General features: G+C 60.2%; 1 protein-coding gene across 1 annotated transcript in view; it reads left to right on the plus strand.

Moving 5' to 3' along the window:
• The first annotated feature begins 590 nt into the window (after nucleotides 1–590).
• Nucleotides 591–22,451, plus strand: part of SHISAL1 (shisa like 1) — a 127,015-nt gene continuing 105,154 nt past the window's right edge. Inside the window, exon 1 of the mRNA XM_032882811.1 lies at nucleotides 591–674. The gene's annotated coding sequence lies outside the window, so the exon portion shown is untranslated. The remainder of the gene's footprint in view (nucleotides 675–22,451) is intronic.

The raw sequence follows: 22,451 nt of genomic DNA on the forward strand, positions 1-22,451 counted from the left end.
CAGCTTGGGGCAGGGTGCTCGCTGCTCTCTGTCACCTTCTAGATGAGGAGACCGAGGCAGCCTAGGGAGGAGACGCACCTTGTCCAAGCCGGATTCCATCTGTCTCCTGAGTCAGGGGCCGTCCTCGCCGGAGGGTCTGGGAGACCCCCCAGTCCAGCCCCACGTTTCTCAGATGAGAACACTGAGAATCACATCCTTTAAGGGGCTCCGTCTCTCTTCCAGAACATTCCCAGTAAGCGAGGACTCAGCCCAGGAATGGGCTCGTTTGAGCCGCTGGAAATCTCAGCTGGGATCCTGGCGTCTGGGGAAGGGCCGGGCTCTAAAAATAAACCACTCGCCTCAGCCTGGGAGAGCAGCCGGCGGGAGCCTGGGGAGCGAAAGCTGCCGCCTGACGCTCCTGGCAGATGAGGGCGGCCCGGCCCGGCCAGAGCGCACCCCCTCTCGGGCAGCTGGCCCCTGGGATGGGCTGGGAGCAGGTGGCAGCCAGGAATATTTGATCCCTGGCGCCCGGAGGCACTCCCACCCCCCTCAGGCACACGCACGCGTACACCCCAACCCCGGACGAGCTCCACAGAGCCTGGTCGGGGCTGCTCCCGAGGAAGGGGCTGGTGGCGGGCGCCCGGGACACCCAGAGTCACCCTCTGCGTGCTGGATATCAACAAGCCTCAGCACAGGTAAGGAGGAGGTGAGGCTGGGGAGGGGGAGCTCTGGGGCAGGGGCCGTGCCCTCAACTCCAGGGAGTCCGACACGGGGAGGGGGCTGGGAGGCCTCTTCTCTCCCCTCCGCGTGGCCCCAGCCTGGTGGCGAGCAGCCTGCCCTTTTCAGCTCTGAATATTCTCAGCCTCCGCCAAAATGTCAGCTCCTGTTGGCATAATTAGAGGTCGCCGCGGGTTAATGGGTCTACAAGAGCCAGGCTGAAAAGTTCCGGAGGCAGGCGCCGGTGCCAGTTTTGGGAGACAGGCCTCCCCGTTGAGCTCCAGGAGGGGGTGAGGGCAAGCCCGCCTCTGACGGGAGCTGAGCAGCCGGCCTTCCCAAGAGCACCGTCTGGGGAAAATTCTCTCGGAAGGTGGGCAGAAATCCCAGGGGCATACGTATGGTTTTCCCTGGGGGTCTCGAGACCCCCGGTTCCGTGTTGTGCTTCAAGGTTCACAAAGAGAAATGAGTCTCGGTGAGGGCCACTTGGGCATGGAGCCGGGCCCAGTGGGACAGAGTCGAGAGGAAGGGGCCCGGGGCCAGAGCTCTGCGTGTTTGTCCCCTGGGGCTCGGACGTTCTGCCTCAGTGGATTTCTGTGCCCGACTCCTGGGCAGGGTGTCCGCCCCACGCCCGGGATGGGGAGGCGGGGAGGCGGGCGTGGCGAGGGGGTCTGCTGGCGTCGTCACCCGTTCGTCAGAGGAGGGCAGGGACTGGGAGCACCCGGGGACAGGCAGACCCGAGAGGGCGGTCCAAGCCTTTCCCGGGCACCTGGGCACTTGGGGAGTGGGATGAATGAGGCCGAGTTCTCACGGCCTGAGGCTGTGCCGGCCTCTGCCCCGGTGGAGTTCTGTGGCTGCACTGGTTCAGTTGACGCCCCGGGGCCGTCACAGGGTCGGGTCCAGGCAGAGGCTGCAGAGAGGGTGGGCCTGCGGGCAGGGGTAGTCCATGGGCACCACGTGGTCGCCGCTAGATCTCAGACCGAGCATGTCTTCCTGTAACCTTCAAGGACCCTCTGGGTCAGACGTCCACATCCATGTACTTGCTGCCGTCCTCTCTGTCCACACGGTCACTCAGACTCAGTCCCGGGAGCTGGGACCTTCTCCCGTGGACCCCCCAGAATGCTGCTCAGGGGCCACTGTGCCCCATCCTGCCCGGTCAACCCAGCCCTCCTCCCCCAGCCTCAGTACGACTTCCAATCCTCACTGTGGCCTGCGTCGCTAGAACCTGAAGCGCAGTGCTGTCACCGTGGGGACTGAGGCCCCCACTCTCCTGCTGTGTGGGCCAAGCCCTGGACCCTTCCAAGCCTCGGGCTTCTCACCGGTGCAGTGAGCCTGCCTTCCTCGTGGGGATGATCAGCGGGAACCTTAGCAGGAAGGACATCCCAGCGCAAGGGGGTGGCGAGTCCAGGAGCGCCGAGGCTTCTAACCTCCCGACCACTTCTCCCAGTGCTTGAGGCCGTGGCCCCGAGGGCCAGTACTTGGCACACAGTAGGCATGCCCCAGCGTCTGTGGGAGTCACACGCACACACCTGCTGCTGGGCTCTGACGTCAGCACGACCCGCATCTGAGCAGGATGGGGTCACCATGCCCTCAGAAGTGTCCTCTCCCTACTCCCAGCGCCCACCTCTGCCCTGCACAGGGCCTTGCCGGCTGACACATTTGGGTCCAGGGTGCACGGGTCCCCTCCTTCCAGCGGGTGAGCGGAGCCCCGGGGAAGCTCGAGGCCCTGGGAAGCGCGAGGCTCTACACATCTTGTCTTGCAAGCTGAGCTGAGCCGCTAAGGTGCTCCTGGAAATGTCATCTTTGTTCTCTGATCTGCTTAATTCTGTTCCTGTCTTAAGTTGCGCGGGAACACCCAGCCTCCTCCCCACCACCCACCGCTGCCTCCTCTGGTGCCTCTGAAGTGAGTCTGTCCCCAAGAGTCCCCTCTGACCCAGCACAGCCTGTGTGGCCACCCAGGAAGCTTGGGAGGTGCCCCCAGGGGGGCGGGCGGCGGCTGTGCCCAGACCCACCGACAGGCTCCCGGGGAGTGTTGTCGCGAGGGGCCTGACTTGGTGATCCCGCCGTAGCCGCAGCAACAGCCCTCGCCAGCCCCCAAACGCCAGGCGGGGGCTGAGTGCCTGACTCCGCTTCACACGTCCCACCGCTCAGTCCTCTTGCGAAGAAGAAAGTGCTCTAGGAAGAGACGAGTCAGCGAAATGGTGCAGCTGTGTGTACTTTAATAATGGTGCGATGTGTACCTCAAGTCGAGGCTGTCCTGGAAACACAGGGTGCCTGCCAGCCGCCTTGACGAAACTCCCGCCTTCCGCCCCGGAGCAAGGCTCCAGCCTCCCTGGTCGGGGGTCCCGGCCTCTGTCGCCTCCCTCCCCACCCCTGTACGTGCTGGGGGTAAACCCGGCTCTGTGGGTGCCCTGCCGGGTGGAGTGTTTTGCCATTTCATCCCGTAACTCCGCCCCTTCGGCAGGAGGGCGCCTCTGTCCAGCTCTGGGCACAGGTGCGTGTCCGTCGGAGGGGTCAGCTTTGGCTCCAGCAACGCTCCGTGACAAACAGTCCCCACATCTTGGGGGCTCGGGTCACCCGCAGGGATTTTTCTTGCTCTCGGGTGTAGACCTTGGCTGCTCTCGGTTGCATATGGCTGGGCCACGCTGGGTTCAGCTGTCATTCATGCTGGGCCGGTCCACAGTCACAGGCTGGGGTCTGGTTTCCTCTTGGGGCAGCAGACGAGCAAGAGGCTGAGCCTCAGCCGCCCGCCTCAGCTCTGGAAGGGGCTCTGCACGCGCCCCTCGGCTAGCCGCTGTCTGCGCCGCCCCAGGCGGATGGCGTGAGGGCGCAAACTCCAGCCGCTGTCCTCGGGGCCCTGCAAGGTCGGGGGATAAGGGGGCCTCCTCTTCCACATCGGCATGCCTGACTCTCCCCAGACCACACTCTACCCAGCCCTGATGTTGCAAATATATCTGAGATGAGGTCAAATTGGGGGTCAAGAGGGGGAGTTAGCTCCGAGGTAATGGCATCACTCCCAGCTTGGGAAGTAGGGTCCAGAGAGAGGAATGGAGCAGAGACCGGGGAGCACTTAGGTGTCCTCGAGGAGGATAGGGAAGTCTTCACGGGGTAGGTGACCCCATAAAAGATCCCAAAAGGCAGGGGACAGGGTGGAAGTCACCCTGAAGGCCGGAAAGCAGGTGTCATCGTTGGCCTGGATGCCACTTGTGGAGCGAACTCCCTGCCCTCCCTGGGCCTGGCTGCTGCAGACGGTACACCGGGGCCTCCCGGAAGCCCTTCCTGCATCTGAGCTCCTCCCCGAGAGCCCCGCTGAGCTCCTCTGACGCCCACTCTGAATTAAGTACTAACCAGGAGCCTCTGATCTCATTACGGGAATTAGAATTGTCCCGCTCTTTTTGGATCATCCCTGGTAGCTAAGCCTGGGGACGCAGGCTCTGGAGAATGACCCATCCAGCTACGGGAACAGGCGGCTCGAGGCTTAAAGGTCACTCACAAACACACCGGTTCACATTAATTCACAAATTCCAGAATCCACGCCCAAATGCCCCGAAACTATGAAGGTATTTAAATATCGGCCGTTCAAAACACCGAAGGGGAAAGGCGTGATTTTTCCAAATTAAATACTCTCTGTCTCCCGAGATCTAAAGAAAGACCTGGGAAGGGAGATCACTGATGGAATGGAATCCTATCTGAGAGGCATTTGGTCTCTTTGGTCCTTGTACTCACCCCCTGCCAGGCGGGGAGGACCAGAAAGGCCTGGATTAAGGAGTGTCTCTAGCACTCGAGTCCTGGGCACTTCCCTTAGCTTCCAGGATCCTCTGTTTATCCATCCATAAAATGGGCCCGTCCTCCAGGAGGGCTGGGAGAAGGTGGGGGCAGGGCAGTGCGTGGAGGTTGGCCAGCCCTTGGCGGGGGAGGGCTGGAGAGGAGGGAACAGTGAGGGACCTGCAGCAAGGGTGGAGGGGCGAGAGGGAAAGCCAAGGGTGGAGAAAGAGAGACAGGCCCAGCTGCTCCCCCTGCAGGAGTGAACAGCGGGATGGAGACCCTAAGAAGCCCCAGCATACCCTAGTCTGCAGGGCTGAGGCGCCAGAGCCTTGGGCCGGCCCCCACCCGCTCCCGCTAACTCCTTGGGTGGGACGGCTTCAGCACTGTCTGCTGCCCAAGAGGGAAAGGACTGATCCATGTTTTTAAAAAAAATGCATGTTTGCACCTGTAAGGAGTGATAGAAACACCAGTCCAGAAGAGTAAAGGTTAATCAGCGGCCATCCGGTCCTCTGGTCCTGTGGGAGAACCGTTTTCCTTTTTATGGTCCTTATTGTGCCTCAGAAGGGGCCACCGCGGGGAGCCTCCTGTGTAGACTAGGGGCTCTGGAGCCAGACAGCCTGCGTTCAAATCCCAGCCCTGCTGCTCCTCCGCCGCGAGACCTCGGTGAGCCTCAGTTTCCCCACCTGTCCATGTGGGTCTCCTGGAGGCATCAGGAGGAGGCCATGTGTTAATTTGCACGAAGCGCCCAGCACAGAGCCAGTGAGCTCTCCAGGAAACTCGGGTTGTAGTTTTGAAGACTCGTCACTGGGAGGATCTCATCTAAGCCCGGAGGGAGCTGGCGGGGGCGGGGGGGGGGGGGGCCGCCAACCAGGAGGGTGGACCATGGCTCTGTAGCTTTGAGCATGCTTCTGGCAGGTTTTCAAATGAAATCTTTTCTTGGAGCTGCTCTGATTGGAGGAGATGGGAGGGTACCCACTGGCTCCCCAAGAGGGGGACCCGCACCCCTGCAGCTCTCCCACTCACCAGGGGACAGAGTTCGACCACCCCCTGTGGAGAGCATCTCCCCTAGGAGACCCCAGGCCTGGAGGCGGTCAGACCTCTGTCAATCCCAAATCCTGGCCACCCAGCAGCAGACAGCCCAGCGGCCTCAGGGGCCTGCCTTCCTCAACTTTCGTCCCTTCCAAAGAACATTCTGGAGGCCTGTCCTGGGCAAGCTCCCACCTGGCAAGGCCAGGAGAAGAGGTGGGTCCTAGGAGGCCCCAGCCAGTGCGGCCATGGCCAGGTTTCCCAGCCCACCCCCACCCCCACCCAGGGGCTGCTCCCTCTCAGCCCCCTCCCCACGGGGGTCAGTCTCCGCCCATCTCCCCATCTCCAATCTGTCCCTTTTTCTCTCTAGACCCTCTGTCTCCCTCCCGCCTTCCCCTTCCCTCCCTCAGCCTCGAGGGGCCCTGAAATCAAACTCAAGGGTCCTCTTGGGCAATTTAAATGTATTACGTGTTTTCGGTTCATAATATAAGAAGCAGACGAGTGGGGTATTTTCGCTTTCTGTCTTGAAAAAGTACAACAAAAGCCTCCAAATGAGTTCATTGATTCTTTGCTCCTGCTGCCCTCTCGACAGCGGCCCTGGGCCTCTCGCCCTTCACACTAATCCCTTCCACTTGTCGGAGGGAGCCGCTCAATGCCAAGAACAGGCACATCTGGGTCTCTGAGGCTTTGGCCCAGCCCAGGCAGCAGCCGCCCACCTCCTCCCCGCTGGGCTCCTTGGGGATCTCGTGTCCCCCCGCCCCACCCCACCCCCAGACGGTAAGGCCAAAGCAGGAGAAGCACCTTCCCCAGGTCCTCTGCGCCCACCCTCTGCCGAGTTCAGCTCTCTGTTCCTTCCCTCCGCCACCCTGCACTGGGGCACTTGTACGGTCACTCTGGAGGGGGACGGTGGGCTCTGAGGGACCGGGGGCACGTCCAAAGCCACCTGCCGTGTGTACCAGAGAAACACGAGAAGCAGGGTGACCCCTTCCCTAGGTGTGGCGACCCTACTGATCAGACCCCTGCCGGGTGCTTTATCCCAGAGTGTCCCGTTTGGCCGTCCCCACCCTGCAGATGAGGCCCAGAGGGAGGAAGGGGCTCGCTGAGTCACTTAGCTGGGAGCGGCGGCCACCACGTGTGCTCAGCGGCCCCGGGTCGGAGCCCACTCGGGGTGTCGCCCACACCTGTTCTCCGTGTTAGCAGAGTGGCCCGGAGCTGGGGGAGCCCGAGCCGGGTGCTGCAGGGACAGACAGCGCTCTCGGAGCCCAGACTCTCGGGGCGCTTGGGGGCTGGGAGGGAGCTCAGAAGCATCAGGTTCCAGGGCTTTGGAGGCAGGCAGAGCTGGGCAGGCCCCCCAGAACCCCTGACCACAGTGGGTTTGGCCGCCGCGTCCTTAGCGGTGGTGGCTACACGCCTCCTGGCTTCTGGCATCAGGTTGGACGCTGGTACTCCGCACTCGGCTGGCCTCACACCCCCATTCCTGCTACTCCCTTCTTCCCAGGGCACTTGTCTTCCTGCTGAATAGCTTTCTCTGGTTTCACCTCCTCCATGAAGCAATCCTCTCTCGTCCCACTAGATCTGTGCAGACTTCCAGGAAAGCACAGTGTCAGCAGCTCCACGGAGGACAAGTGCCTTTCACCAACCATGAGAGGGGATTCCTGGAGGGCAGGGACAGGGGCTGACTGAGCCTGGCATGGAGGAGTCCTTCCAGAACAGTGACCATTACCACCAGGGCACGGCGATGCTACGGGGATGCAGGGGAACTTCCCACAGCCAGAACATTGTTTTGCTCCACTCAGCTGCTCCCGGTCTCAAGTCCTCAGAGAGAGCCCGGAGGGGCCAGCCAGTTCCGGGACTTCTGAGATGCAGAACTGGGGAAATAAACTGAGAGACAAGAAGGGGCACGAATCCGTTCCCTGGGTCCATTCCTGAGCTTTCCATTGCTGTGGAGTGTTCTGATCCTGAGCAGAGCAGAGCGTGGGGGGCAGAAAGCCATCAGGCCCAGGGAGTCATGGAGAGGATCCTAAGCTGGGAGCAGGATGGAAGGAGAGCTGGCAGAGTCGGGGAGGACGGGGTCTGGGGTGGACCGGGTCTCCCAGTAGAGACTGGGCAGCACAGGGGCGGGAGATCTTTTCGCCTTATATCCCACTGCTAAGAACCAGGGACCCTGCTGCGCCGAGGTGTCCCCCCTGCACCGCAGTCCTAAATGCCACTCTTAGGGTTCCCATCCACACCGTTAACCCAGGCCAACCGACCACAAAATCGAACTCTCCCCTCTTCCAGGTAACGGCTCAGAGGTAGGAAATCTCTTTCCTGCCCCTCTGGCAGTAAGCGCTTCGACGTGAGTGTCTCAGAGCCAAGCTGTGCTGCAAGTGCAAGTCCCAAGCTGTGTGACCTCTCAGGGACCAGCCCGGGAGAAACGAGCTGCTCCCCGCCGGTGCCCACACCGCCTGCCAGTTAGCTTCCGCGGAGGTCCGCAGAGAAAGCAGATCCTCCGTGATGAAAGACCGGAGACAATTCGGGCTCCTTGTGCCTCCTCATTAGCGCTCTGGAGAAGAGCAAGCGTGTCATCTGGCTGCTTCCCTGGGACCCCGTAGCCCTTCTCGGACTCACGCTCTGGGAGGACCTGCCATCCCGAATCAGGGAGCATGGTGGGCGGAACTGATGGGATGGAGGGACCAGCCGGGAAGAAGGCAGTTCCGTCACCCATCCGTGTACGGTCCCGGTTCTGCCGGATGCAGCTGGGAGAGCATGGGCTCCGCAGCCTCATGGAACCAAGCTCCCATCCCCACTTGGCAGCTCTGGGACCTCGGGCAAGTGACTCAGGCTCTCTGAGCTCCCAGTGGCCTTCGCTGTACAGCAAAACCCAGAATGCCCACACCATGGCGTTCATGGGATGGATGCAGAGTGAAAGAAGGCCCTGGAAGGGGCTGGCACACAGCAGACGCTGCGGAATGGTAGCAACTATTAGGTTGTAGGTAATAGGGGGATGGCAGGTCTGGCAGGGTCCTGGTGTCAACCCTGCCTACAGCATGAGTTGGGGCCAGTCCCTCTGAAAAACAGGACTGCTAATGCTGGACAGGGCTATTGTATGGGTCCTGTCATGTGATGTAGGGGAAGAAGCCTTGCCAACAGTGCAGTCCGGTGCAAATAACATGGGTGCTCACTAGAAGCCGTGCGGTAATGACACGTGTGCCGCGGGTGGGCACTGAGGGTAAGACACGTTTCCTGCTGGGGTCTGATAGCTCAGTGGGCAATCCCAGAGGTGTGGTTCAGGGGTTAGAAGATGCGCTGGGAACATGGACCGGTGGGGCTGTGTGACTTTCTGTGAGTCACTTAACCTCTCTGTGCCTGAGTGCCTTGTCTGGACATGGCGAAGTGATCATGTCGGACTTATTAGCAGCACAGGGCCTGGCCCTTCACACATGCCTGATAAACATGCATTGTCTGTCGTCATTCTGGGGCAGCAGCCCCTCACCTTTTCCTCTGAGGAGCCTTGGCTCTCCGTGGCCAAGTTTAGGACCCCTCCAGTCCATCCCCTGCCCTTAGGTAGGTGTCTTCTTTCTGGACAGCCCCTCTGGTCATTGCCTTCTCCAGCGGATCCACTTGGCATGTCCCTGCCTCAGACAATGCCCGACCCCCTTTCTGGACCCTCGTACCTCTGCAGCCTCTTCCCCCACGGCTGTTTGTCCAGCTCCCGCAAGATAAAACCTCAGTGCGCGGAGCCTTTGCACGTGCTGTGCTCCTCTCTCGCACACCACCATCCACCCCCGGAGCACCCCGGCCCTGACCCCCGACTTCACACTTGCTGTCTCCCAGTCAACAGATGCTCTCATTAGACCCATTTGCAACGGAGGCAACAGAAGCTCAGAGGGAGGCAGCTGGCCCGGGACCCTAGAACAGCAATGCCATTCAAGGGGTGGGAGGCCCAGCCAGCCTGGCTTCCAGGCCCCAAACCCACCTGGAGGCATCAACAAGCCCCAGGGCTGATAGGGTCCAGGCTGAGGCCTCATGGGTGACTGACAGCGTGGTATTTGGCCCCCAAGAGGGAGAGGCCCAGAGACTCCCCTTGTCCCTGGGTACCACCCTCTAGCCATGACCTGTAAGTACTGCAAGGACCCGCGGCTGCAGGGTTGGTTCTGGGGACTCCTGGGGGTCAGGTCTGCAGGCCCACGGTGACAGTCTCCACCAGCTGCACTCACACAAGACCGCAGCCCCGACCCTGACTTCTCTGCACAGTCAGACCCCTCTGGGCTTCTGCCTGGCCTGTTCCCCCGACCTGGAATACCCCCACCTCGGCTTCTGGGCAAACCAGACTCCCTCCTCAAGGGGCGACCCAGCTGCGGGAGCTGGCTGTCCTCGTGGGACCCCGGCACTGTGTTCAAGCTCCAGGTTTCCGCTTCTGCTCTCTGTCGAGACTGTGGCATCCTCCAGGCAGGGCCGGGGCCTCACCCCTAGCCACAGGGCCAGGCCAGAGGACGTATCCACGGAGAACAGCGCACCTCGAGAAAGGACAGTAATCTCACAGCGTAGATTGGAAGGCAAGGGGGCACGTCCGGTCGGTTAAGCGTCCGAATCTTGAATTTCGCTCAGGTTGTGATCTCGGAGTCGTGGGATGGAGCCCGGTGTTGGGGTCCTTGATCAGCGTGGAGTTTGTTGTCCCTCCCCCTCTACTCCTCCCCCTGCTCATGCTCTCTCTCTCTCTCTCTCTAAAATAAACAGAATCTTAAAAAAAAAAAAAATTGGAAGGCTAGGAACACAGCGGATGAGGAGGTAACATTTAAGCCGAGAGCTGTGGGAGACAGGGGAAGGCAGGGAACAGCATCCTAGGGAGAGAGAACAGCACGTGGGAGGCCCTGGGGGCAGCATCATGTCGGCTCACTGCCATTACTTGGAGGTGCCCTGCTCGAAGGCCCTGTGATGCTGCTCTCCTATTGTCTCCTTCCCACAGTGGAGGAGATCGATCAGGGAGACTGAGTCACTTGCCGAAGGTCACAGAGCAAAGAGAGAGAGGGCACAGACGTAGGCGTTGGATGTTGTCTCGTGCTATTTCCACGCCAAGGCTCTGCCAGCACGGTGTGTGTGTGTGTGTGTGTGTGTGTGTGTAGCTGGCAAATAGTCGGGTTCCCGCTCCTGGAGAGGGAGGAGCCCCAGCCTTTCCGGGAGGCTGCAGGTGCCTTGATGCCCTGGCTCGGTGGGGTGCCTGCGGGCCCAGCCTGAGAAACAGTGTTTATCCATTATTTCCCTGTACGCTGGTGCTACTTTGTTTTGCCTCAGTGAGCACTTCCGAACTATTTCTTCAAAGAGCAGCAGGCGGCCCCAGAGGAGCAGACAGGCCGTCCTGCCTCAATCCCTGATGCTGTTCCCGCAGTCAGAAGGCTTCCGTGTTCCGATGATTTTTAAAAGCATTTATAATGTAATTGAGTTTCAAGCTCCCTGGGAGCCCCAGGATGCGGCCCGTCCAGGACCGGGGAGGCTGCTGGTAGGAGTGGGGCTTTCGTCTCCAGCGGGATGTACCGCCAGACAGATGACCACAATTTGGGGATCCTCAGGGGATGGTCCTCTCCTCCCGCAAGAGGTGGTGACAGAGAGCTGGCCACTGGCCTGCCTGGCTTCAGATCTCAGCTCTGCCATTGACCAGCCCTCCGACTCTGGGTGGGCCAGTTCACCCCGTGAGTCTCCGTTTTCTCATCTGTAAAACGGGCGAAATTATGCAGGGTTGTTGCCAAGATAAAGGAAAGAATCATGCGCAAAGCTCAGTGTGGGGCGTGCACAGAGTCCACAAGCTTTAGCCGAATTGTTGTCACGTTATTCTGAATCACACAAGCAATGCACAGGGGTAAGTTCCAGCCCTGGGCTCTGGGTGAGCCCTCCCACCACCCCCACCTGCCCACCCTCTTCTTCGCCGGCCTCACTCCTGCCTCCGTGGAGGACCTCATACATCCCTTCTGGCCTCTGAGCTTTGCACTTGCTGTTCCTTCTGTGCCTTTCCATATCCGTCACCACTCCCCACCCCACCCCGCCCCCTCAACCCGCAGGCTCGGCCTTGGGGCCACCCCCAAGGGATGAGCTTCTCTGCACAGCACCCATGGTGACCCTGTCCCCTCCTCTAATGTTAAGTTGGCTTCTCACTCTGAAAGGAGGGGCTCCTCCCCTCCCCCCGGGCTCCTTCCTCGTTGCTCCCCAAACCCTCCTTTCAATTAGAAAACTTGCATGGGCACATGGTTATGTATAATGCGTTTGCAAATCTTATGGAAATGTGTAAAAAGGAAGAGTAAAAACTGCCTCCGCTCCCATCCTCCTGCCCAGACCCTCTCCCAGGAGCCAACGGCTGGTCTCCGCTCTCGCTTTTAGTTCTGCGCTTCTCTTTGTAACTTTAAATAATACACTTGCCCTTCTTTCTTATCGGCGTTACACAGTATCTGCCGCTCCCGCCTGGAACGTGAGGCTTGGCTCGCCCACGCTTGTCTCTCTCTCTCTCCGGGCGCCTCCGCCTCCGGCTGGAATGTTCTCTGCACCGGCCTCCCGGGCTCTGTGGTGGCGACCACGGCCCTCCCATGGCCTCCCCTCATGGCCCTCCGCCGCCCGGATCTGTCCCTCTCACAAACAGCCAGAGGGAGCTCCTCGGAGCAGGGCTGGCCCCTGCTTAAACCTCCCAACACAAACCCACGGCACCGAGGGGCCGGTCCAGACTCCACCAGGGTCTCCGGAGCCTGCGTGGCCTGGCCCTGGGGTCTCCCCATTCTCTGTGATCCCCACCTCCAGCCCAGCCCTGTTGCCTCTTTCAATTTCCCTAGGCCTGGTCCTGCTCTGGCTGTTTCCCTGCAGGAAGTCTCTTCCCTGCTGGCTCCTCCCCCAGAGGGTGGCCCCTGTTTGGACGGGGCGAGGTGCTCCCCTCCTGGATCTTTCCACCCGTGGCCCCAACCATTTGCGGCCACTCTTGGTGTCTCTCTCCTGTGTGGCTGGGTCTCTCATCCGACTCCTGCATGAGGAAGAACTGCTTTGTTCTTGACCATGGCTATGGTCCCAGTGCTTGTGGCCCTCGGGAGGCACTGGGCAGAGGGTCCCCAGAGCGCGTGAGCAGAGACGTAGATCTCGGCTTCTCTACTTGCCGACTCCTTCCCTCTTCGCCCGGGGCTGCTCCCCCCAGCCCCCTACTGCCCCCCACCCCGTCAAGGTGGAAGGTAGCTGCGTTCCAGGTGGAATCATTTATCGCTGTGTTTTCTCAGTACACCACATCTATGAGTTGGAAATTCATAAACAGGGCTTATGCTCTAAGCATTCTGTAAATATTACACCCCGAGGAACTATGAAGTGTGATTGAATCTACAGACTGGGAAGTGTGATCCCAGCCCTTGAAAACACGCCCCTGGGTGGAGAGCCTGCCTAGCACCCGGCTCCACGGATAGCTGGGTTCCTTGTGACCCGCTCTCTGGACTCCCTGCTGCTTGGCATGGCCCGGCGGCGCCCTCGCCCCGTGCCCCCTTGCCTTCTCCTTGTTCTGGTGACTGCAAGCAGGGTGGGTCTTTGCGGTCTGGACGTGGGAGCGTGTGCAGGGGTGGGGCAAGCCCGCTGCCTCGCCCTCGTCTGGAGAAGCCTCTGTGTGGCTTTCATCCTTGGCCTTCCACTCTGTTCACAGCTTCTTCCTTCAAACTCTGGGAACCTGGCTCCATTGTCTTCTGCTTCCGTGGCTAATGGGGAAAACCGTCATCTACGCCTGATCCCGTTCCCTCGTCCGGGGCCTGCTTCTTCCCCAGGGGCGCTTTCCCTGTTTCCTGCTCTTGGCCTCCTCCCAGTGTCCCCAGGTGCGGGTCTTCTCCATCGTCAGCTGCACGCACACCTGTCAGGCACATCAGATCTGTCAGCGTGTCTGGCCGCAGCTCAGGGAAACCCTCCTTCCATCATTATTTCTTCAGCTCTGATTTCTCTTCCCCGCGTCCCTCACTCGCTGTCTTGGGAGCTGCTCTTAGATGCCGCTGGATCCCAAGATCCTGGGTCCAGGGTCCTGGCTCTTGGTTCACTTCTGCCTCTGAGTTGTTCGGTCCTGCCTTCCGAGGGGTCCTGCCTCGTCTTCCAGAACACCACTCTGCTTCCGGGGGGGCCTGTGGGACTCATCAGTCCAGCTGCTGGACGATTGTCCTCATCTCTGCAGCAGCCCTCGGCCTCCTGAACATCCCAGAGGTTCTCCTGTGTGCCTTTGCCTCTCTTCTGTCAGCCGGCACCCAGGCAGGACCCGCCCCACCCCACAGGTTCCCGGTTGGGGGAGTCAAAGGTCACGGTCGCCAGCAACTCTGGTTAACAAGAGAGAAGCGCGCGGACAAGGCGCCCACCCAAACCCTGCCCAGTGGCACCCTTTGCACTCGTCAGACCCCTACCAGGGAGAACCGCGTTTCCCCTCACCTCCAACCACTCCAGCCCAGTGCTGTCCAGACCCTGGGGAGCCAGCCAGCGGCCTGTTCCTCCCTTGCCGGTGCGGCTGGCGGTCATCCTCTCTACGCACAGGCCTCATGCGCTTGGAGGTCCAGACATGGGGAGGGCGGGGGGCCATGCGCCCTTCTGGGCAGGAAGCCCGCCCCCACAGCATGCCTCGGCCATTATTCCTGGCAAGCGGCATCAGATGCTTTTGTTTCTTTCCCCTAAAGTAAATATTAAGGCATCGCTTTTCTCCCCGGCTTAAGCAGGGAAGCCCCGTCGTCCCCGTCGTCCCCGTCGTCCCCGTCGTCCGTCATCCGTAGGCACGTGCGGTTCAGCTGCTCCTGGCAGTCCCAGCACAGCCGGGCCGGGGCTGCGGGCATGACTTGACCGATTTATTTTCGTCCAGTGCTGAGGTCGGGTGGTTACCCGGGAGGCCTTGGCTCCCCTGCTGGGTGACTCCCTGCTCTCTGGGCTCAAGCAGGGTCTGGGGAGCCCCCTGAGGCCCCTCCCGAGACCCAGCCGCACAGCCCTGGGTGAGTCCCCAGCCTGGAACCGTGAGGGCCCCCAAGGCATGCGGCTGGAGCCGGCCTCCTCTGTCTGGGAGCACCTGCAGGGCCTGGCCCTCAGCAAAGGGAGAGAAATGCTGGAAGTCTGCAGGGGGCAAGCAGGCCTCCATGGAAAATCACTTATGCAGACATTGCCAAGTGCCCGGAGCAAAAGCAACTCTGCACCCCCAAAGGTGAGCTCTCACCCCACCTCATGGATGAGTAAACTGAGGCCTAGAGGTGTCAGGCAGGTGGCAGAGCTACCACGGGTCCTGGGGGGACAATCAGGATGTCTAGGAAAGACCACCAGACTCTGGTTTAAAACTGACTTCCGTCCAACATGCTGTGTGAACTTTAGGAAGTCACTCGACCTCTCTGAGCCAAGGCTCTGGCTCGGCTGAAAAGGCAAACAAGATTCCTGCCACCAGGAGCTGTGGGTGATACAGGGGAACGGATCCTGTTAAAGGAGGCAGGCACATAGGCGGCTGTGGGAAGGAGGCTCATCAGGAAGGCATTAGCATTCATTCATTCCTCCATCCATATGGATGTCCCGCCCCAGGGAGAGCGGCACCGCGCCCCCCCTTCTGGCCTCTCCCACCGGCCGAGGGCTGTGAGTTCAGGCCATCAGCATTCGGATGCCATCAGTTGATTTGATTAACGTACATTCCACTCAGCATCACACCGCGTAGGGGAATGTGGCTTGAGAGTAATTATAATCAAGTTTGAGGAAAGCTGATGGTATTAATGAAAATCATTACACTCCTGGCAGCTAAGCCTGGCAAAGGGAGGGACTGACTAGGTTTGAATTCCATTTTTTTACTGTCCTGCTTCCAATCGGGAACACTTTCAAATGACTTGTGGGGGAGAGCTGCCTCTGGGCGAGGCTGGTTTCTCTGAACGACGCCAGCCCCTTCCACGGAATGCCACAGGCAGGAGAGGAAGACAGGGTGGCCTGCCTCTCCCAGCCACGCTCTGGACATTCGTGGGGTCGTAGCTTCCCGTCCGTCTGTCCTTCCTGGAAAGGCTGGTCAGGCTTTCTGACAAGAGCTACTGGATGCCAGGCTCCAGGTCTCCTCCCCGGCGCTGGGCAGAACTTCCAGAGACCCAGATCTGCCCACGTCACTCTCTGCTCTGTGGCCCTTCGTCTTCCACAGACCAGAGTCCAGGGTCCCATGATGGCCTGTCTGAGCCACTGCCACCCCCCACCACTGCTCAGCCCTGCAGCCCTCCCCAGATGCAGTCCTATGGCCCAGCCTCAGTCCTCTGCTCCGCACACCCGGACGTCTGTGCCTTTGCCCACCATGGTCCCTTGCCCTTCACGCCTTCCCTTCCTCACTCCCCGATCAGCTCCTAGTGATCTACTCACCTCCTGCCTCGGTTTCCATGGGAAGCACTCTCCTAGTACCCCCCTCCACCCTTGCCGCCCCCAGGCGCTCCTTTGGCAAATCTCTTACACTCATGTGTGCTTACATGTCTGGCCCCTTCCAGCCACCAGTCCCCAAGCACGTGCCTGGTTCACCCACCCCTGTGGCCAGCATGGGTCCTGTGCTCCTGACACCTCGAGGCTGTGGGTATCTGAGACTAGCCTGAGCCTCCCTCTCCTGCCCTCCCTTCTGGAACCACCCCAGGGGCATCCCAGGCATAGCCCACCAGCCAGGGTCACATGCCTTACCAACTACCCAGGCAAGGTGTTCTTATGGAGGACAGCTCTACCTTCTAGAAAGTTCCTCCTCAGATGGACATCCTCCTGTGGGGCCATCTCTGTCTTCCAGCACAGGACAGCTCTGACTACATGGTGACTATCAATGGGAAGGCTCGATCGGCCCCCAGTGGGGAGCACTGGTCTCCTTCAGAAACATGCCCGCTGGGGGTGCAGGGTCCCCTGCCATCCACACCCTGCGCAGGTGTGAGACAGCTGCGAGGCTTTGCACAGGTGGAGGCTGATGCTAAGCTCCTCCCCAGCCTGGCTTCTCCGACTCCCTGGTGGAAACCCTCCTCCAGGGGAAATGAGTTTGGGTCCCGCCTCTGCCACTGACTGGCTGTGTGACCTCCAGAGGGTTCCGGAAGCTCTCTGAGCTTGGGAGGGTGGCAACATCCTTTGGGGGGGAGGGAGGCAAAGGGGGGCTGTTAGCTCCCCCAGCAGGTGGCTTAGAGACCCAGCTCTGCACCTGGTGCTTTTCCAGGCAGGGAGACTCACCACGTACTCAAGCTGTTCTATTGCTGTGTAACCAATGACCACACATTTGGTGGCTAAAATGGTACAGTCTCTCCTTGTGCTGGAGGTCAAGGGTCTGACTTACCTCACGGTGTAAAATCAAGGTGTGGGCAGGGCCATGCTCCTTTCTGGAAGTCCGAGGAGAGAACCAGTGTCTGGCTCACTCAGAGGCTGGTGGAACCTGGTTCCTGGAGTTTGTAGGACTGAGGTCCCCTCTCCTCGATGGCTGTCTCAGCTGAGGGCCGTTCCAGCTTCTCGGGGGCACTGTGTTCCGACTCCTGTGCCCTTCCTCCTTCCCCAAGGCCGGCCATGGAGGGGGAGGCCCTCTCACACTTCTGCCCTCTCCCCCTGCCGTCTCTCACCCAGCCAGAAAAGAGGCTCTGCCTTTAAATACTCTCAGCATTGGGGCGCCTGGGTGGCTCAGTGGGTTAAGCCGCTGCCTTCGGCTCAGGTCATGATCTCAGGGTCCTGGGATCGAGCCCCACATCGGGCTCTCTGCTCCGCGGACAGCCTGCTTCCCTCTCTCTCTCTGCCTGCCTCTCTGCGTACTTGTGATCTCTGTCTGTCAAATAAATAAATAAAATCTTAAAAAAAAAAAGTCTCTTAGGATTAAATTGAGCCCACTTGGATAACCTGGGATAATCTCCCCAGTCTCCCCATTTCAAGGTTTGTGCTTTTAACATCAGCGAAGTCCCTTTTGCCGTGGGAGGTGATCCGCTTATAGGGTCCCAGGATTTTGGCGTGGCTGCTGCTGGGGGCTGTTACCTGGTGTCCGTCTGTGAGCTGTAAAGAGGCGAGACCAACATGCGAGACCCGCAGTCCTCATGTTCCAGGGAGGGGCACAGAATACAGCCATAAATTAAAACCTCAGTTAGACACGTTAAGACAGGAAAAGGCCATGAAGGGAAGGAATGGGTGAAATGACCCCTGTTGAGGCAGAGGCTTGTACAGGTGGACGGGTGGGTGAGGACAGGTTGGAGGCAGGGAGGCCACGGGCTCCACAACTGGCCTCTCCCACCTTCTGCCTGGGACGCACCCTTTCCACGCGCATGTACTCACACTACACACACACCTGCCTGTGGCGTCATCGGGACCCAATGCGTCACGGGTGCGTGCGCGGGGGCTGTACCCACTCAGTTTCTGTGGCTCTTTCCCACAAAGTTCCCTGGGGACGGGCTCTCCGTGGGAACGGCCGACGGGCGCTGGCGGAGCGTCTTCCTCACCGAGCCACTGAGGCTCAGTTGGGATTGAACTCATTGCTGCACGCGGCACCCCAACACCCCCGGCCCCCGCGGCTGAGGCCAGGCAGGCCGCGGGGGAGGAGGCCGGGCCAGTGCCAAGAGCTGCCCACGGGCTGAGCAGCCCACCGTCTCCTGCGCTGTGAGGCCCAGGCGTCCTGCCTGCAGATCCGCTTCCCTCTGCCAGGCCAGCCCGAGACCCTGCCCTGGGGTGGGGGTGGAGGGAGCCCCAGGAAGCCATGAAGCCACCACGTGGGCGCTCGCCCATGCAGCCCACAGCTCCAGACAAATGAAGGCGTTGCGCCGCGGCCCTGACATCAGCCGGCATCACCGGTAAAGAACACATGTAGGCACAGGCGTGCGCACGCACGTACACACGTGTGTGAGCCAGAACCCCCGCAGCGCTTCTGGGAGTTTCTAGAACCCCGCAGGGAGCTCCCGCCGCCGTCTCCCGTGTCTGAGCCTGGGGAAGGAGCCACTAAAAATCCCCGATATTGCAAAATTGTCAGTCCCTGAGCGAGCATGGTCGCGCAGCATGTTCTCGTTCACACGGCCGTCTGCCTCACGTGGCCCGCAAAACCCTCCTGTGCGTGCGAGCTGCAAGGAACAGACCAGAAGGCCGGGCAGCTCGGGCCCTTTGCCGGAGGCGCCCGGGGCCAGGGCCAGAGCCAGCCCGAAATCCGCCCTGGCTCCCCGGCCCACTCAGGGCGCGCCGGAGGCACCAGCCCAGTGGACAGGACGTTGGCTGAGGGTCCTAGGAAAGACACGTCTCCGCTCTGAAGACCTTCAGGGAGGAGGTGGCGGGAGGTGCTTGGGAGGGCCCGACGGCACGGCCACATTGACGTTCCACGGGTGGGGAAGAGCGCTCTTGGGAAACAGAGAAAAGCACCAAGAAGAGATTTGGAGGCGGCTGCTGTGGATGTGAAGGTCACACATTTACCCCGAGATGCCCATGGTCATCGAGGGAGTGGTCGGGGCAGCCGGGAGCGTGGGTCCGGAGCTCAGGGAGGCATCAGGCAGGACATGCCTATGTGGGCACCCGCGGCCTCAAAGCGGGGGAGCCAGGGTGGGGCTCAGTGACAGGGTCGGGGGTGGTGTGGACACAGAAGACAGAGGAGGCGGGGCCCAGGGCATAGGGACCTTTAGGGGGATTTCACCAACCTCTGCTGCAAGTCTGGGGATGGGGACAACCACACCAGCCCCCTAGAGGAGAAAGCACGAACAAGGAGGGCTACCAGCCTCCGGGAGGGGTGCCGGTGTGCCACTGAGATCCAAGAGGTGGATGGACTGTCCCAGCCTCTGAGCTCAGCAGGTGTCGCCGGCAGGTGTCCCCGGCAGGCTCAGCCCACCTCCCATGGCAGGGGCAGGGGTGGGGGGAGGGCTCCCAAGAGGCAGGGATGACATTTCACAGATACAAACTCTTCCTTGATCCCTCCCCCCATTTTCCCTCTCCCCCCAGATGGTACTTTCCCTCTTTTCTCAAACTCCAGCGCCCAATGTGTCCGCAAATCCCGCACCCCGCCTTCCAGACATTTCCCAAATCCAGCCAAGTCTCTCCACGGCCCCCACTCTGTCCGGCCAACCCGTTCAGCTGCTCATCTCTCACCTGCTTCTGGAGGTACCCCCCACCTTGGTCGGCTGCCTGCCTACCCTGGATGTCCAGGACTTTGCACCTGCCAAGGGGCTCTTTAAGTCATTATTAACATCGTGTGATGTCTCCTCCCTGGGTGGCTCTGTGGCCTCTAGTCAAGATGGGACAAAATCTCCACTCACCCCCAGCCAGGACCCAGCCACTCAGAACTCCTGGCTCATCCTCCAACCAACTCTCGGCCTTCTCCAGACTTCTGGAAGTTCCTGGAAGGTTCTTTCTTGGCTGTCCACATGGCTGACTGACTTACCCTTCTGCCTGCTTCACATCTGACCCCTCAGAAAAGCTGCCCTTCACGGGAACTTGGCAGAAACCAAGGGTTTTAACACTCTTTCTGGCAAGCCATCCAGGAGACTGGGGAGATCAGCAGTTGGTAAACACGGGAATTGGGGCAGTTTGGGGGTAAGTGGATTCTCTCCCCATTAATTCAAGGTAATTGCACTTGTCTTCACCAAGGCAGGAAAACTGATGTCTTTGTGTGCTCCTTTCTGTGATGGGAAAAAGCCCAGGGCTACTCTAGGTAATCAGGGCTTCCTGGAAGAGGAAGTCCTTCCTAGGTAATCACAGGGCTTCCACCCTGAATGGACCCAGAAGGAGACACCACCAGGGTACTGGCAGGGTGAGAAGAGAGAAAGTGGGGGGCGGGGTAGGTGGGAGGTGGTGCAGGAACAAGGGACATTGAGCCAGCCGGGCACCGTGGCAAACTCTCGCTGTGTTATTGCATTATTTTCTTGGCAAACCCTCCAAGCAGCTGTTATGCATATACCATCTACACGTGAGGACTCTGGGGCTCAGGGAGGCCAGGTGACCCACTGGCAAATGGCCAGGCTGGGATGCCAGCCCAAGCTGACTGACCAGGGCCTTGCACTCAGCCTGGCCGTCGGGCAGACGCCAGCCAGCGGATCTCTGATCCTCGCCATTGAGGGTTCATACATCATCCGCAGGCACTGGGGAGCCATTGGAGATTCTAGCCAGAGGAAAGACAAGGTCAGACTCTGACTTTTTCAAGGTTATTCTGGAGGAGGATGGATGAGCCAGGAGAGGCCAGATCGATTTGTGGCAGAAGGCTCTGGAAAGGGCACCCTGAAGTCATTTGGGCTGCTTGGAGGGTGGCCAGAGCCGCCTAAGGCTGGCAGCAGGGACCTGAGTCACCCACCCACTGCGAGGCGTGGCCCCCACCTGAGCAGTGCCAGCAGGAGATGGGGGAGCGGGCTGCCGGCCCCACGTCAAGATCTTGACAATGAGGTAATTGCGTCTTGAGCTTTGCTTTAAAAACCTTAATGGATTTTTTTCCACTCCATAAAGCCGCCCTGTGGTCTGGGAATGATAATTGAGATCCGGGAACAGGACTAATGCACTGAGGGACGTCCGCTCCCTGCCCCCCACCCCTCAGCCTCCTGGCTGGGCCACCAACCATGGAGATGGAGCTCCACGGTGTGACGCCTGAGCCCAGTCTGTCCTGCTCCTCCGAGCACATGACAGTCACCCTAGCTGGTGTCCCTACCTGCCAGCATTCTGCCTCTGCGAACGGGCACGCCCTCAGTCCTCACAGCAGCCCTGCCCCACAGGGGGCTGCTATCACCCTAGCCTTCTCAGATGGAGAAACTGAGGCACAGATGCCCGTGGGTTCCTCCACTGTATCAAACGGCCTCTCACCTCTCAGGAGGTGGGCACCCCCTGGCCCAGGAGTTCCACGTCTGCATCTACCACTGAGACTTGCACGGCTCTGGTGACAGGGTGCTCACTACCATTCTTCAGAGTCCTTATGACCCAACTGCTCTGACCATCCACCACATAGGTGTGGGACGTCACATCTGACAGCAGCCTCTCCCCGTCTTTGTCTCTGACCTGCTCCCACACCAGCATCACTCCCTGCCTGACCCCAGAGGCTTGGGGGGACCAAGCAGATGGCTGAGAGTCATGTGTTCCTTGTAACACCAGCCGTCCCCGAGGGCCCCTCCTCCCACCACCCTGGGTCTTCTTGGGTCCCCTTCACCTGTCCAAGGGGGCTGAGAAGTGACATACTGGGGCCACTTGGCCACTGGATGGCTCTGCCCCAGAGTTCCATCTCTCCCTAGCTCCCGCCCTCCCCCTAGACCTCCTGTCCACACTCCTTGCCAGGAAGTCACCGTGACAGCAGAAGCAACAGTGGAATATTTGCAGGAGTCGGGCCTGCCTTCGGCCGCTCACATGTGTGACCTCTGGAAACCCTCCCGCAGCCCCCGTGGAACACACAGTGTGGACACCATTTTATTGCTGGGTATACTGAGGCCCAGAGAGCTTGAGCTACTAGCCCAAGGCCACTCAGCTCCCTAGTCGAGGAAGCAGAAGCTGCTCTCACTGGCTTGTGACCAGGAAGCCATGAGGCCTTTGGGCCCCTGGGGGGAACTTATGACACTGAGGAGCAGTGCCCCCGGGATTCTTCCCACTAGTGCAGCAAGGGGGTGACGCTATCCCCTCACTGAGGAGGAAGTGAGGTCCCCGTCCCCACCATGCCCAGGGCCAAACAAGGATGGGGCAGACCTTGACTCACTTTGCTGACTCCAATTCCTGCCACCAGTTGAGGTCCTGGAATCAAGCCCTCCCTTGTTCCCAGATCCATCCCCAGGCTTTGATTCCCAGGGCTCCCTCGCCCATCCCTCCCGGGCCCCCTGGTGGCCCTGGGGCCTGCAGAAGGAGAGAAACTTGTTGGGAGCCCACACTAGGCCAGCTTTCTTCTGGCATGACTGAAACCGGCTGGGGGAGGAGAGGGACCCCCACAATTTGTTGAGAATCATGTTTACGTTGCATCTTGAGTGTTGGCCAAGCTTTATCTTCACATCAAGCACAGACTTGATTCACTCACCAACACGTAAGACGGCCGCTGTGCCCTTCACTTTGTGCCTGCTCCCCCGCGGGGCCGCCCTGGA

This window comes from Lontra canadensis, unplaced genomic scaffold, assembly GCF_010015895.1.
Source record: "Lontra canadensis isolate GAN:19392208 unplaced genomic scaffold, GSC_riverotter_1.0 scaffold84, whole genome shotgun sequence".
Classification (NCBI taxonomy): domain Eukaryota; kingdom Metazoa; phylum Chordata; class Mammalia; order Carnivora; family Mustelidae; genus Lontra; species Lontra canadensis.